Raw genomic sequence first — 13,795 nt, 5'->3', positions numbered from 1 at the left:
GGGGAAGGGGAGGGGAGTGGGGAGGGGGAGAGAGGTCTATGGTAAGGGTGTCCTTCCTCGTCGACATGATCGACTTTTAGTGTCCTCTTGCTCGATTTTCTCGAGGAACACACTATAGTATAAATTTTTCTTTATTCCTTTTTTTGGACAAAGTTAGAATAATGTCTATGTATTTTTTTTTTCATGAACCGGGGCCATATATCATCATTATTACAGTTTGTCATTAAATTTTGTATAGTTTACATAAATCCCACATTATAGAGAGTAAATTACATTTTATCCCTACTTTTTATTTCAAATTATAATAATTCCTTAAAATTTGTACCTTTTTAGTACATTATAGAGTATGTGGTAAACATTATACCATAAATCGGGTACATAATACATAACTCGGATACATTAAAAACTAGCTCAGAAGCATTATAACATCGGAAAAGGGCCTAAAATACCCTCAAAGTATTGGAAATGGTACAAAATTACCCTCCATCCACCTATTGGCTCCAAAATACCCTTCTCACTCACCTATTGGCTCCAAAATACCCTTGTCATCCACCTTTTGGTTCAAAATTGACCACTTATTTAACGGTTTAAATTTAAACTATTTAAATATTTTTTTAAATACGTGGCTCTAAACTATTTGTTATAATTTAAATTATTAGTATAATTTATAAATCGATCCACTACCCACCCATTACTAATTAATCTCCTCCAAATTAATAAACCCGTCACATTATTAATGCAACAACAGAAAAGCTATTACCAATTGAGTGTTTTTAAAAATTTGAGGTGAAAATATCGATAGAATTAAACTATCATACATTCAAGTTTCTAAATAAAAATTATCGATAAACTTAAAAGTCTGACTATGTTCATCTTAACTATCCTTACGTCTCAATTATGTGATGTTACTTCATAGGTAATTTTGTTTCAAAATAACATATTAAAGGTTTTAAAAAAAAATCATAAATAAATATAAAATTATATTTAAAAAAGGTGCATGAATTAATTCGGATGTATTACTTCTTTACCTTTAATCATAAATTTCTAATTCAATCTTGAAAGAGAATCCTATTGAAAGTGTCGTCCTAAATAAGCGGCTCAACCTAAATTTAATTGGGGTTTCGAGTTGGACTCGAATAATTTTAGATGTCATTTTTAAGAATCTATAATTTTATCGTGTTTTAGTAGTATTTATGGAGATTTTGATATTATAATTAGATTATTAATTGAGTGGAGTTTAGTTAGTAATGAGTGGATAGTAGGTTGATTTTTAAATTATATTAATAAATTAAATTATAACCAATAGTTGAATGCCAAGTATTTTAAAATATTTAAAGATTTTTAATTTTAAAAAAATTAAATAAGTGGTCAATTTTGAACCCAAAGGTAGATGACAAGGGTATTTTGGAGCCAATAAGTAGATGAGAAGCGCATTTTTGAGCCAATAGGTGGATGAGAAGGGCATTTTGGAGCCAATAGGTGGATGGAGGGCAATTTTGTACCATTTTCAATACTTCAAGGGTATTTTAGGCCCTTTTCCGTTATAACATAAACAAAAGGGATAATGCCCAAGTACCCCTTCAACCTATGCCCGAAATCGCCTAGACATACTTATACTATACTAAGGTCCTATTACCCCAAGAACTTATTTTGAAGTAATTTTCTACCCTTTTCAGCCTACGTGGTACTAGTTTAAAAAAAATTTCAACAATCATTGGACCCACAAGATAGTGCCATATTGGCTGAAAATGGGAAGAAAATTATTAATAAAATAAGTTCATGGGGGGGGGGGGTAATAGGACCTTTGTATAGTATAAGTGTGTCTCTATGATTTCGGGAATAGGTTGAGGGGGTAGTTGTGCATTATCCCTAAAAAATATATAATATATAGCTCGGATACATTAAATATTGGCATAGATACAATAATATGTTGCTTTGATACATTAAATATATTAGGAGAAAAATAAGAGATTTTAGAGATTATTAGAAATAAAAAGGGGATATTGGAAATAATGGAAACATATTACGTATATTTGAGTAATTTTATCTTAAATATTATGTTATAAAAAAATTATATTTGCATCAAAACTATTCCATTTTTAGATATAAATTATTGATGTTAAGTTCAAAATACATTTTACATTTAAATTATCTCATTGATCAGTGAAACACATCTTTATGTTGATTAGATCAAATCAGTATCACAATATGCTTCTAGGTGTATTTCTATAAAATTTACGTTCACCTACTATAGAATCTATTTGATGATACATTATTTTTTTCTTAGATTTTTAGTTAATTTTTTTAATATTCTAAACTCTCCCCTTTTATGTCAGAGAAAACCGATGTCAAGACTGAGATGAGATCACGACTAAGAAGGTGGAGAACAAGATGATGAATGTCATGGTGGAATAAATATATTTATATAGTGATAGTTTTAACCTTGAAACTTCATTTTTAGCATAATATTGATTTACTTAGATTTGTCATGATAAAATTAGTTTTCTACATGGAGTGCCACGTTGTATAATTTTTAATCAAAAGAGAGTGCACACATCGTCATAAGAAATAAGTCAGGGAATAATTAGCTAAATACTGAGTGATAATTCAAGTATCAAAATTATACTCTCAATAGTTCATATATTAAATTAAAAAACTTAAGATAGTTTAGTTTTGACCCTTTTAACTCTAAATATTATTATTATTATTATAAATATCTATTAATAGTGAGTCACTTTTAAACTATTATAAATCAACTTTAAGTAATTAGGTTAACAAATTATCTGTAGAAAGAAAGAAAAGAGGGGAAGAGGAGAATAACGACGTTGAATGAATGAATGTCACGTGTACTCCAGGTAATTTCCAGAATTTATGATAAATTTGGAATGTTTTACTGTTGTCATATATTAGTAAATTATTATTTTATAATGAAAATTTGAGGCGCTAGTTAATGTTGAAAAGTGCTGTTAGTTTATTAGATTTGAGGTTGGTGGAGGCAAAGGTTTAAATTAATAATTATCTAATGGTTACTTAAAACAAAACTAAGGTCCTTCAGATAAAAATTTAAGCTTCATAGTTGTATAGACATATAGTGAATATAGAAGCATTTACCGTGTTGTTGTGTTGGATGAATGGAACCAGAAGACAGTTAGTAATTTCGTTGGGTAGGATATTAATGCACTGATTAGGGGACAATTCTAGGGGTAATGATCGGTCAAACTGGGGTAACAACTAATCTAAGTTTGGTTTTGTTTTGTTATTGTGGATTTTATTAAAAAATTGGTTGAAACTTTCTTGGTCATTCACACGAGTTTTTGGTATTGTTGTATAACTCCTTACTGACCAACTATGAGTAATGATTAGCAGTTTACTTAATTATTACAATCATATATGTTCTGTAAGAGTGAATAGAGTTAGCACAAAAGTAAAAGTCGTGGATACTGTATGTAATTTTAGTATCTTGTGGGATTTAAATTTAATATATTGAGATAGGTAATTGAATATTAGGTGTATCAAATTAGTTGAATTATATTAAAAATTATGTCAAATGGAGGAATAAGATTTAACCTCAGGGCTATGCTAGACATATAGTAGCATGAGTATTTATATACTCGTTAATTTACAAATTATACATAAATATTTGATAGATTGGAAAGGTTCGGAAGCATTGGGGAAAGGAAAAACTTGGAGAAGTAGTTTCCTTGACTTTGGTTCTTCGATGGAGGTATGTTATGGTTTATGCTATTTAATAGTTAACTCTTAATAGTAATTGATATGCAATGAATAATATTGTGAAGTTTTATATGTAATTGATTGTGTGATTGTGTGGCTTGATTGTACGTTTTGTGATTGGTCTGAAATCCTGAGACAGTGAAATTTATATTCTTGAACCCTCTTTATCGAAGTGATGCCTTGAATAAAGAAGGCTCGAAGAAATATTATTAACGAATGAAAAGGTGGTGATATTTAATGATAAATTAATGATATTATTGGATCGAAGTGTCACGTTCCGATAAAATATTCTTGGATCAGAGTGTCACGTTCCGACACGGTATTCTTGGATCGGAGTGTCACGTTCTGACATGTTAATGTTAAAAGAAAGCATGTTGCATTATGGAAGGTACTCAATCTCAAAGAACTCAACTCCCAAAATGGTTTGGTTTGGGGGCATGAGTCCTCTTATGTGATCTTTATATCGTTGACTTATTACGTACTTACTTTAACGTTGTTGACACTTGTTCATGTTGTTTGTTGGTTGCTACCAGCTAGGTGTCATAGTTGATTTCATACACTTGGTCATGACATGATGTCCTATGTTTCCGGACACATACCATTTTATTCTTTTGTTTCGGTGTGTTTGATATTTTTAGACTTAAAAATTGGAGATTAGATGTCCTTTTTGTAATGACTTTCAATTTTCGGGAAACGATATTACTTAGATTTTGAGCTTCCTCATTAATCTGGTATAATATAATTTAAGGTTGAATTCATTGGTTCGCGCACCTAGGTAGTTAAGTCTGGGTGCCACTGACGACTCGATTTGGGTCGTGACAATGACCCAAAGATGTTTAACCTTTTATTGGAGTTTAATATACATTATTATCGTTTTGAAAAATTAAAGTCCGATGATGTCACTCACAACTTTCTAGAAATCAAGTGAGAAAAAAAGAATAGAACTCTGATCCTCTGTGGAGGAGAATAATCTAACCGCATGTAATTAAGATATGCTTTAAAACTTTTAGGGCTTGTTTGGAAGGACATCCTGATAATTTATTTCTTTATAATTGGGTGTAGTTACACTGTTTGTCCAGTTAAGTTTGACTTACTTGATCAACATATAATTTGTGTAATTGGCAAGGGGTAATTATACTCTACAATTCACATGTAAAGACTGTGAATTGCTGGTAATTACATGGTGTGATTACTAGATCATTCTTTCTTTTTTAAATCTTTTAACTTCAATTATTTTCAAAGTTTATTTTTTTATTTTATGTTATTATCTTTCATTTTCTTCTTATTCTCAACCTTATTTAAGTGATTCTATGCAATTCTTTTCATATCATCTATTCTTTATGTCATGCTTATTTTCTCGTTAACATAATTTTATTAGTATTCTTACTTTAAAATTAAAATATAATATATTATTTTTAAGTCAGATTACAGATTTACGATTTTATTTTTTAATAAAAAAATCATGTGTATGTATGCTATGTGGAAATTTGCTATAAGAGTATTATGCTAAATTTTGGTTTGAATTTATAACTTATGTTATATTTTCACTTTTATTTGTTTTAGTTATATTGAATTCATAGAGCACTTAATTTTTTAATTAGACTTGATAATTATCTTTTTTTTTCAAATATTTAATAATTTATGACATTTTATTTGTATAGTAATATTTTTATTACAATGTTCGTAGAAACTTCATACTTTTGGTATTTATGATCAATTCAATTAAAATATATTAATTCGAAAAGATATAAATCAATTATTTTTTTATAATACTAGTTAAAGAATAAATGTTTATGAATTAATATATTTTCGTAAAAGAATATATATCTTAAATATTTAATTTAATGTCATTTTTAAAGTTTATTATTTGTGTAGTATAAATTTTAAATAACTAATTTTTATTTGTAAAATTCAATAAAATTTTATGATTGCAATTGTGCATCCAAATAGAATAGTTGTAATTAGACTGTGACATTACATAAGACGTGCATAGTTACAGTGTAATAACACTGTGACAATCAAATATGTGAAAGTAGTTACTACCTTAGTAATTATGTCAATTTCAATTACCGGGTTACTTTTCGAACAAACCCTTAATGATGTTTGGTTTAAGAAAATTTTGCTACGCAAACCTTTTGCTCATTAGTATTGATTTTGAAAATTGTCTTTCTTACTTATTTTAAGGGAAGTAATTTTTCTTAATTTTGAGAAAAAATAGTTGATTTGGAAAACATTTTCAAAATAGATAAGTCAACCAATGATGAGAAAATTGAAAAACATTTTCCTTAATACCAAACACACCTTACATTGTTGTCTATAAATTCTTGTAGGAGCGTTTTTCCATATAATCTTCATACACCTAACATAGAGTGGCGAGGCCACATTAACATTAAGGGGGTTCATCTTACACGGAAAATTATATTATATTTACATGGTTAAAATATTTTTCTATACGTATAGTAGATGTCGAACCCCCTTCGACTACTTCAACATCTATTTCTTCAGATTTTGAACCTCCTTATCGAAAACTCTGGCTCCGCCACTACTAACATATATTAAGACTATATAACTGCATATTAATTTTTAAAATATATTTTTACTTTAATATTTTTTGAATCTTGAGCTCTCTTATTTCCGTTAGATTAATATCACTAGCCAAAATCATTTCTCATTAGCTTTGTATAATGTCACTTACTGCAACGATTTCCCATCGACAGAATATCACCAGTCGAAACCATATCTCAATTGATTTATTACGACATGTCTCACCACAACCTACAAGAATCAATGCAAATAGGCTATTTTATACCATGTGGAAAAGATAATAGACTCAAGCAGTTTTAGTATACAATAATTCTATCAAAGCATTTCATCAATTAACAATTTAGGATCAACATCAAGGCAATTCACCAAAACACAACTATCAACACATTGCTCTATTATTGAATCCCCTTTTCGTTTATTAAGATCAAGCAAGTGGAGTACTTGAATTCATCACTTTATTCCCATTAACCTGAGCACAAATTAAGAAGGGAAATACAAGATAATACGTCATTTACAAGGTTTAGAAGTTCACTTACCATACTTCAATCAAGCGTTAATCCGAGACTTGCAATTTATCTTTCTAAACAATGTCCAAATCAACGCAACCTGATCAAAGAGTTAATCAAAATAAGATTCTATAAATAACAATATCCATATGATACAGTTTGAAAAATGGGTCAAATCAACCAAAAAACCCATTCTTAAAAGAAGTTTGAATCCAAAAGTCTTTTCTTCAAAATGATATCCAAGCCATATTGATGTCATTCGTGAAAACTATTTCTGAAAAGAGGTAAAAATAAGTTTAGAATCACTATTTTAACCTAGAGCTCATGGTTTTTGAAAAACCTTTCACTTTGTTAATCAAAAAATACCAATTTTTGATGTTATTAACCATGTATGATAATAGGGAATTGATGTTTAGGGTCACAAAGAATACCCAAATGATTCAACATGAAAAATCTCTTCAAAAGTACCCATCGGAGGTTTTCCAAACTAAAAATAGGGGTAAATGGGTCCAAAACACCGAAATTTCAGGCCGAAATCCTGTCAATTATCACTTAAGCAAACCTACGGTCACTAACACAATCATCACGAGTTCCTACCAAAATTGGGCCTTCCACTTTTGCGAGCCACCTTTCATTAACGTAAAAATTGCAAAAGTGAGTGGATTTTCGTGAACGCAAGGTTCTGGGGAACTTTACTCCTCTCAAACATGATTAGATCAATACTAAAGTAATGCTCGTGAAAGTGAGATGCTCTTTTTCTAAAGCAAAACACACCAGTATCTGCAAACCAACCAACTCTCATTTATTGAAAATACCCTCAAGATTTGTTCGGAACCCCTAGACACAAACTAGATATTTAACTTGACTAAACTCGATTTTTCAGAATCAATGGAACCATTGAAAAATGAATTCAAGGTCACCTTGACCCTAAATTTGAAAAAAACCCAATGAACAAACATAACGTCTAAATGCTAAATTAAGCTCATGAGCTTAGAAAGTTCATCCATGACCTACCCTAGGCCAAAAACAATCTCGTAAATCCAATGAAACTAGAGAAATTCGATTCGAGCATCCAAACCTGAAATGTTGAGCAAAGTCGACCCACAAGCTAAAATTTTACAAATTTCCACTTAGAACCTCAATTCCTTGAAAAGACTCCAAACTTGAAATAGAGAACCCTTCTAGACCAATTTACACATTACATGATTGATGATATTAACAAAAATTCCATTTTGAGACTGTTGAGTCCACAATTTGGAATTATTTAGGGTTATATTTTGTTAGGTTTAGTGTAATCAAATGCATTTCTTCCCGAAAACTAATAGAATAACTTGAGTTTCAGGTATTTAGACTAGGAGACAAAGGCATGGGCAAAATCAAGCAAAAAGGAACAAAGGTTGTTGAAAGAATGAAGAAGTGAAGGACTGAGGATCTCTAAACTCGTTCGGTATGTTGCCAACGTCTCATCCTCGCCTTTTGTTCTAGTGAGCTCAGCCTTGAAGGAAGGGATCAAATTGGCGGTGAAGAGGAGCATTCAGCATGTCACCAAGCAGTTTGGAAAAGTAGTATTATGGCGCCCAATGATCCAAGTTGCAAAGATGTTGTAGGCTAACGCAAGACGGCGTTAAATATACCAAAGAGATGATCACCGAGTGGATCGGCAACCCCGAGTAACTACTCCTGATGGTATTTTGCAGCATATTTTTTTGAAAACTTTAAGTACATGTTAATATTTTTAGCTTGGTATCAAATTTCATAGTTTTAAACAATAACATTTAAACTTAGCTTCTAATTTGTGTTTTGGAGAGCTCTTGGGAAACTTTTCTGTTCAACCTTGGAGATTTTAAGATTCTCTTCTTGAAGAAAACAAAAGTGGGTGTTGGAAATTCTTTATCCTAGACTCAATTGAAGTAAAAATAAATCATACCCAGTTAATGTTACTTTGATTTGGTACCATTTTCTTCCGTTTTTCAATGTCTAGCTAAAATCCCAATTCTTGGGGTGTGATTTTGTGAATATGAGTTAAATCTATTGTTGGGTGTTGCCTATTGTTATGATATTCGCTGTTTAAATGTGATTTCACTTTTTAGTTGTGTTTGAACTAAATGAGGTTGTAGTTGCAAATACAATTTCACCTTATTGTTTTTCGATTGCGAGAGAGAGAGGTTTAAAAACTAAGACTACCAAGTTGATAGCCGGTGGTTATTGGTTCGTCAGGGCTTTGGCTCTAAATAGTGAATCCTAGTCCATTTCCCACACTTTCAGATCGAGAGAGTGATTGGGCTAAGGCAGAGGTTGTGCTTAAAGGCTACAAGTCGGTGTTTGAGTGAAACCTAGTTGATTCAGGGTAAGTTGCTCGAGAGAATTAACCTAGGCCTTCTGGCCCCTGCATCTGGTTCAGCAGAATACCATTCTTCAAAGCTTTCCACGAGTTACCACATTCTTAGACTAGGTACTGCAAACAAGAAGCATTAGGTAGAAATATGTCAGTTCTTAAAAGGTACAACAAACAACAATAACCATTCAATATTTATTTCTTGTAACCTCTTTTCCAAAGTGTAAAATCCTTAGAAATAGTACTTATCATTTCTTTCCCCTGTTTTACGTATAAAAGGTCAATTATTTCGAAAGACTCTCCTCTTAAAACTAGCTTCATGGCAAGTTTCATAGATAATCAAATCAAAATTTCCATATAGAAATTGATAGTTGATTCTATTGTCATAGAAGGGTTCAATGTGAGTGTATGTACATAACATATGTATCCCATATTTCAGCATTAGAGAGGACAGCTAAATAACACTTAATTTCCAACTTAAATTTTGATCTTTTTCGCATAATTAGAACACATTATAGATAAAATCATACCCAAGATAGTTATATAAATGTCTATATATTTCTCTTTTGAACTTCAAGAATCAAGAATCATTATATCACCGTCTTCGTCACGCATTGCCTCCATATCCCTTTTTCTATGATCATCATCCTCACCAACTTTAGTCAAAGTTGATGCTGTCGATGCTGTGAATTTTTCTCGAAATTCTCTACCACCAATTTCACCATCAAAAATCACTTCTAGTTCATCTTTTTCTTCTTGTGGCAATTTGTACCTACAGAGTGGACAAGTATTACTCCGATTAAGCCAAGGGATAGTATAATCATTATGAAAAAGAATGCTTACAAGGCAATTGACTTGCTTCCGTATCAATTCAAAATTCCCCCATACAAATAAACATTTTTTCAATGATTCAATGATTTTCACACTCGAAAGTGAGTTGATAAATGATTTAAGAGTCGGTGAACGGAATTAAGGTTAGTTAAACAACTCAAATGAATGATCGACGTAATCACTCTCATCAGATTAAGTATAGGAATAAGAATAATTAAAAGTAACAGAATCATTGGTGGAAAGGGCATAATTGGTAATTAAGAGTTAAATGTTGAGAAAAAGGTATAAAACTATAAATGGTGTAATTAGGGAGGAGCTGGCGATGAAAGCAGAGAGGGCAACGAAAAGGGGCACTAACGCCAGCGGTGGTGGTTAAGTGAAAGGCATCGTTGCAGTATTAGCACCGGTAAGAACGGCGACAACCGGGAAGGCTGGCCTTCGTTGTCGACATGACAGACCTTTGGTGTCGACTTTCTCGGGTTTCTCGAGGCACACACTATAGTCTTAACTTGTTATTTGTTTTATTATTGGAGAAAAGTTGACAATAGTGTCTATTTAAATTGTTTTGTGCATGAACCTGTGGAATTATAGCATCATTTTTATATTTTGACATCAAATTTTATTTTGTTTTGTGTTATAATTATTAATTTAAGGCCAAAATATATTTATATATAAATTATTCCAATTTTAGATATAAATTAATAAAGTTAAAGGCCAAAAATAGTTAGTGGAACACACCTAGATGTTGACTAAATTAAATGGTTGTCTTGATATGCTTCTAGGCATGTATGTCCATAACATATTCGAGCAACTACCATAGGTTCTAGCAATTTATTGGACGTATTAGTTTATTTATTATATTTTTAAGGGAAAAAAGTCAAAAATATCCTTTAACTATGTGAAAGGAGCTAGAATGTACTCCATTTATACTTCGGCTAAGAAATGTCCTTACTGTCAATATTTGGCTCAAAAATATCTTTGCAGTCAAAACTTTGGTCCAGAAATGCTCTTATAGTTACAAAATGGGTCAAAATGCCTTTTTTCGAATAAATATTTTTTTTAAACACATCTTTTTCATAATTAACAATGAAGACTATTCTTGTTTTCTTTCTTCTAAAATCAATTTAACAAATAAAAACGTAGAATTTTTTCTTCTTCTTAGGATGTGTTTGGTATGAAGGAAAATGTTTTGCATGAAAAATATTTTTTTTCTGGAAAACAAATAGATTTTTACTTATTTTCTCATATTTGGTTGCTGAGTGAAAAATTTTTTGGCAAAAGATTTTTAGTGTTTGGTTAATGAATGAAAAATATTTTTGAGAAATGTCTTTTATTTTACTAAAATAGAAACTTAATTTTGAAATTGAATGTTATGGTATAAAAATATATTTGTACAATTTTTTTCCCATTTTTTAGATAAATTGTTGAAGTAAAGGTCAAAAATACATTTTATATCTAAATCATCTCATTGATTAGTGAAACAGATCTAGATGTTGATTAGATTAAACCGCTGTCTCAATTTGCTTCTAGGCTTATGTCCATAAAATTTACGTTCACCTACCATAGGTTCTATTTTGAATTCAACTTTTTTTCATTTTTCCTTGCAATTGATGATATATTAATTCTTTTCATTTATTTTTAATTAATTTTTTTAATATTCTATACTCTTCCCTTTTAAGTCGGAAAAATTCGATGTCAGGACTAAGCCGAAATCACGACTAAGAAGGTGGAGAAGAAGATGATGAATGTCATGATGGAATAAATATATTTACATGGTGATAGTTTTAACCTCGAAACTTTTTAACTTAATATTAATTTATTTAGAATTGTCATAATAAAATTAGTTTTCCACATGTAGCGAAACGTTATATATAGTTTAAACAAAAGAGAGTGCACACATCGTTATCAAAAATAAGTAAAGGAAAGTTTAGCTAACTACTGAGTAATAATTCAAGTATCAAAATTATACTCTAAATAGTTCATATATGAAACTCAAAAAGTTATGATAGTTTAGTTTTGACTCTTTTAACTGTAAATATTACTATTATTATTATTATGTAATAAATATCTATTGTTGTATTTGCTTTGGAAAAAATAGATGACTCTAAAAATGTTAGTAATCCTTATTTGAGGACAAGTAAGTTTTCCTTATAAATGAAGAATTTTATTGGTAATAAACTACGGAGAAATATAATTATGTCTTCTCTTTTTCATTATTATATTTTTGTATTATTATTTGATAATTTAATAACACATTACACACAAATGTCTAACCTTTTATTGGAGTTTAATGTACATTATTATCGCTTTGAAAAATTGAAGTCCGATGATGTCACTCACAACTTACTAGAAATCAATTGAGTAAGAAAAAATAGAACTCCGATCCTCTATGGAGGAGAATAGTTTAACTGTATGGAATTAAGATATGCTTTATAACTTGTATAGATTCTTTGGAAGGACATCTTGATAATTGAATTTGATATAATTGGGTGTAGCTACATTGTCTGTCTAGTTTAGTTTCACATATAATTATTTCATCATCATGTAATTGGTGTAATTGACAAGGGGTAACTATACTCTACAATTCACATGTAGAGATTGTAAATTTCTAGTAATTACACGGTATGATTATCAGATGATTACTTTTTTTTTATTCTTTTAACTTCTACTAGGTAAATTATCCATGCTTCGTATGAGATTGAAATATTTTATTAGGCTTACATATGATCATTCACTAATACTTGTATTTTGATACGTAATTGGAAAAAATATTTTATCTTAATGCAAGGTGTTTCTCCAAAATCTTTAAGTGCTATATTTTTTGTAAAATTTTATTTTTGTTATACAAAAATTATGAGTCATAGACAGATTTTAAGTATAAGAAAGAAGTCTAAGAAAATCTCCGTGGAAATAGTTGGTAAGATTTTAAATTTTAAATTCTAAGAAGGCATAAAGAACAATATTAAAAGTTAAAAAATAGACCAAAAAACGTTGAACAACAACATTCCCAAGTAATGTGGAACACCACATTCACACAAGAACATAACTAACTAAATTCAAATGAACGGTCTTGGACTCCTTTTTTATGACCTCAATCAATATCTTTTTTATTATTGTACGACAGATAAAGTATATGCTAAAAATGAATCTAAAACTGTTATTATCATAAATGTATTTTGTCATTGTCCCAAAATAGTCATTACTATTTTTAAGGTTTCTGTCACGATCCAAAACGAGCCGCGAGTGGCACCCACACTTATCTTACTAGGTGAGCGAACCAACAATCTAAACCCCAACGTTTACCAGTATATAAATTGTGAATAGTAAATAAAATGCGGAAGATCCAAAACTCATTAACGAAATCAATTAAATAAACTTCTAAAGTATAATACTTATCATCCCCAAAATCTGGAAGTCATCACATCAAGAACATCTATCCTCAAATTACTATGTCTAAGAGTATTTAAGAACTAAAATAAGTAGAAAGATGGTCCATGTCAGAACTTCAAAGACATCAAGACGTGGAGAAGAGAATCCAGCCCGAGCTAGGAATAATAGCTCACCCTGAAATCTGACGTGCTGAAGACTGACTAGAGTTGAGGACGAGTTGAAGTCGATGGTGCACTTGCTGCACTCCACAAAACAACAAGAAGAAAATAAAAGTAGGGGTCAGTACAAGGAACACGTACTGAGTAGGTATCATCGGCCAACTCAAAATAGAAAGCAATATATACTGAATAATAATATAAAATCAACCACAATACTTAACAGGTGACAATCAACAAGTACAAGAACCATTGGCAGCAACACCAAGCACACCTATGAGGACTCAAGCCTCCACACCATA

The 13,795-nt window shown here is 30.5% G+C and overlaps 1 pseudogene; it reads right to left on the bottom strand.

The window, feature by feature from the left end:
* Positions 1 to 9,690: 9,690 nt before the first annotated feature.
* On the bottom strand, positions 9,691 to 10,399 carry LOC107001598 (annotated as a pseudogene).
* Positions 10,400 to 13,795: the final 3,396 nt, after the last annotated feature.

This window comes from Solanum pennellii, chromosome 1 (assembly GCF_001406875.1).
Source record: "Solanum pennellii chromosome 1, SPENNV200".
Lineage (NCBI taxonomy): Eukaryota > Viridiplantae > Streptophyta > Magnoliopsida > Solanales > Solanaceae > Solanum > Solanum pennellii.
The sequence above is the reverse complement of the archived record's forward strand: the minus strand, read 5'-3'. Positions and strand labels throughout refer to the sequence as shown.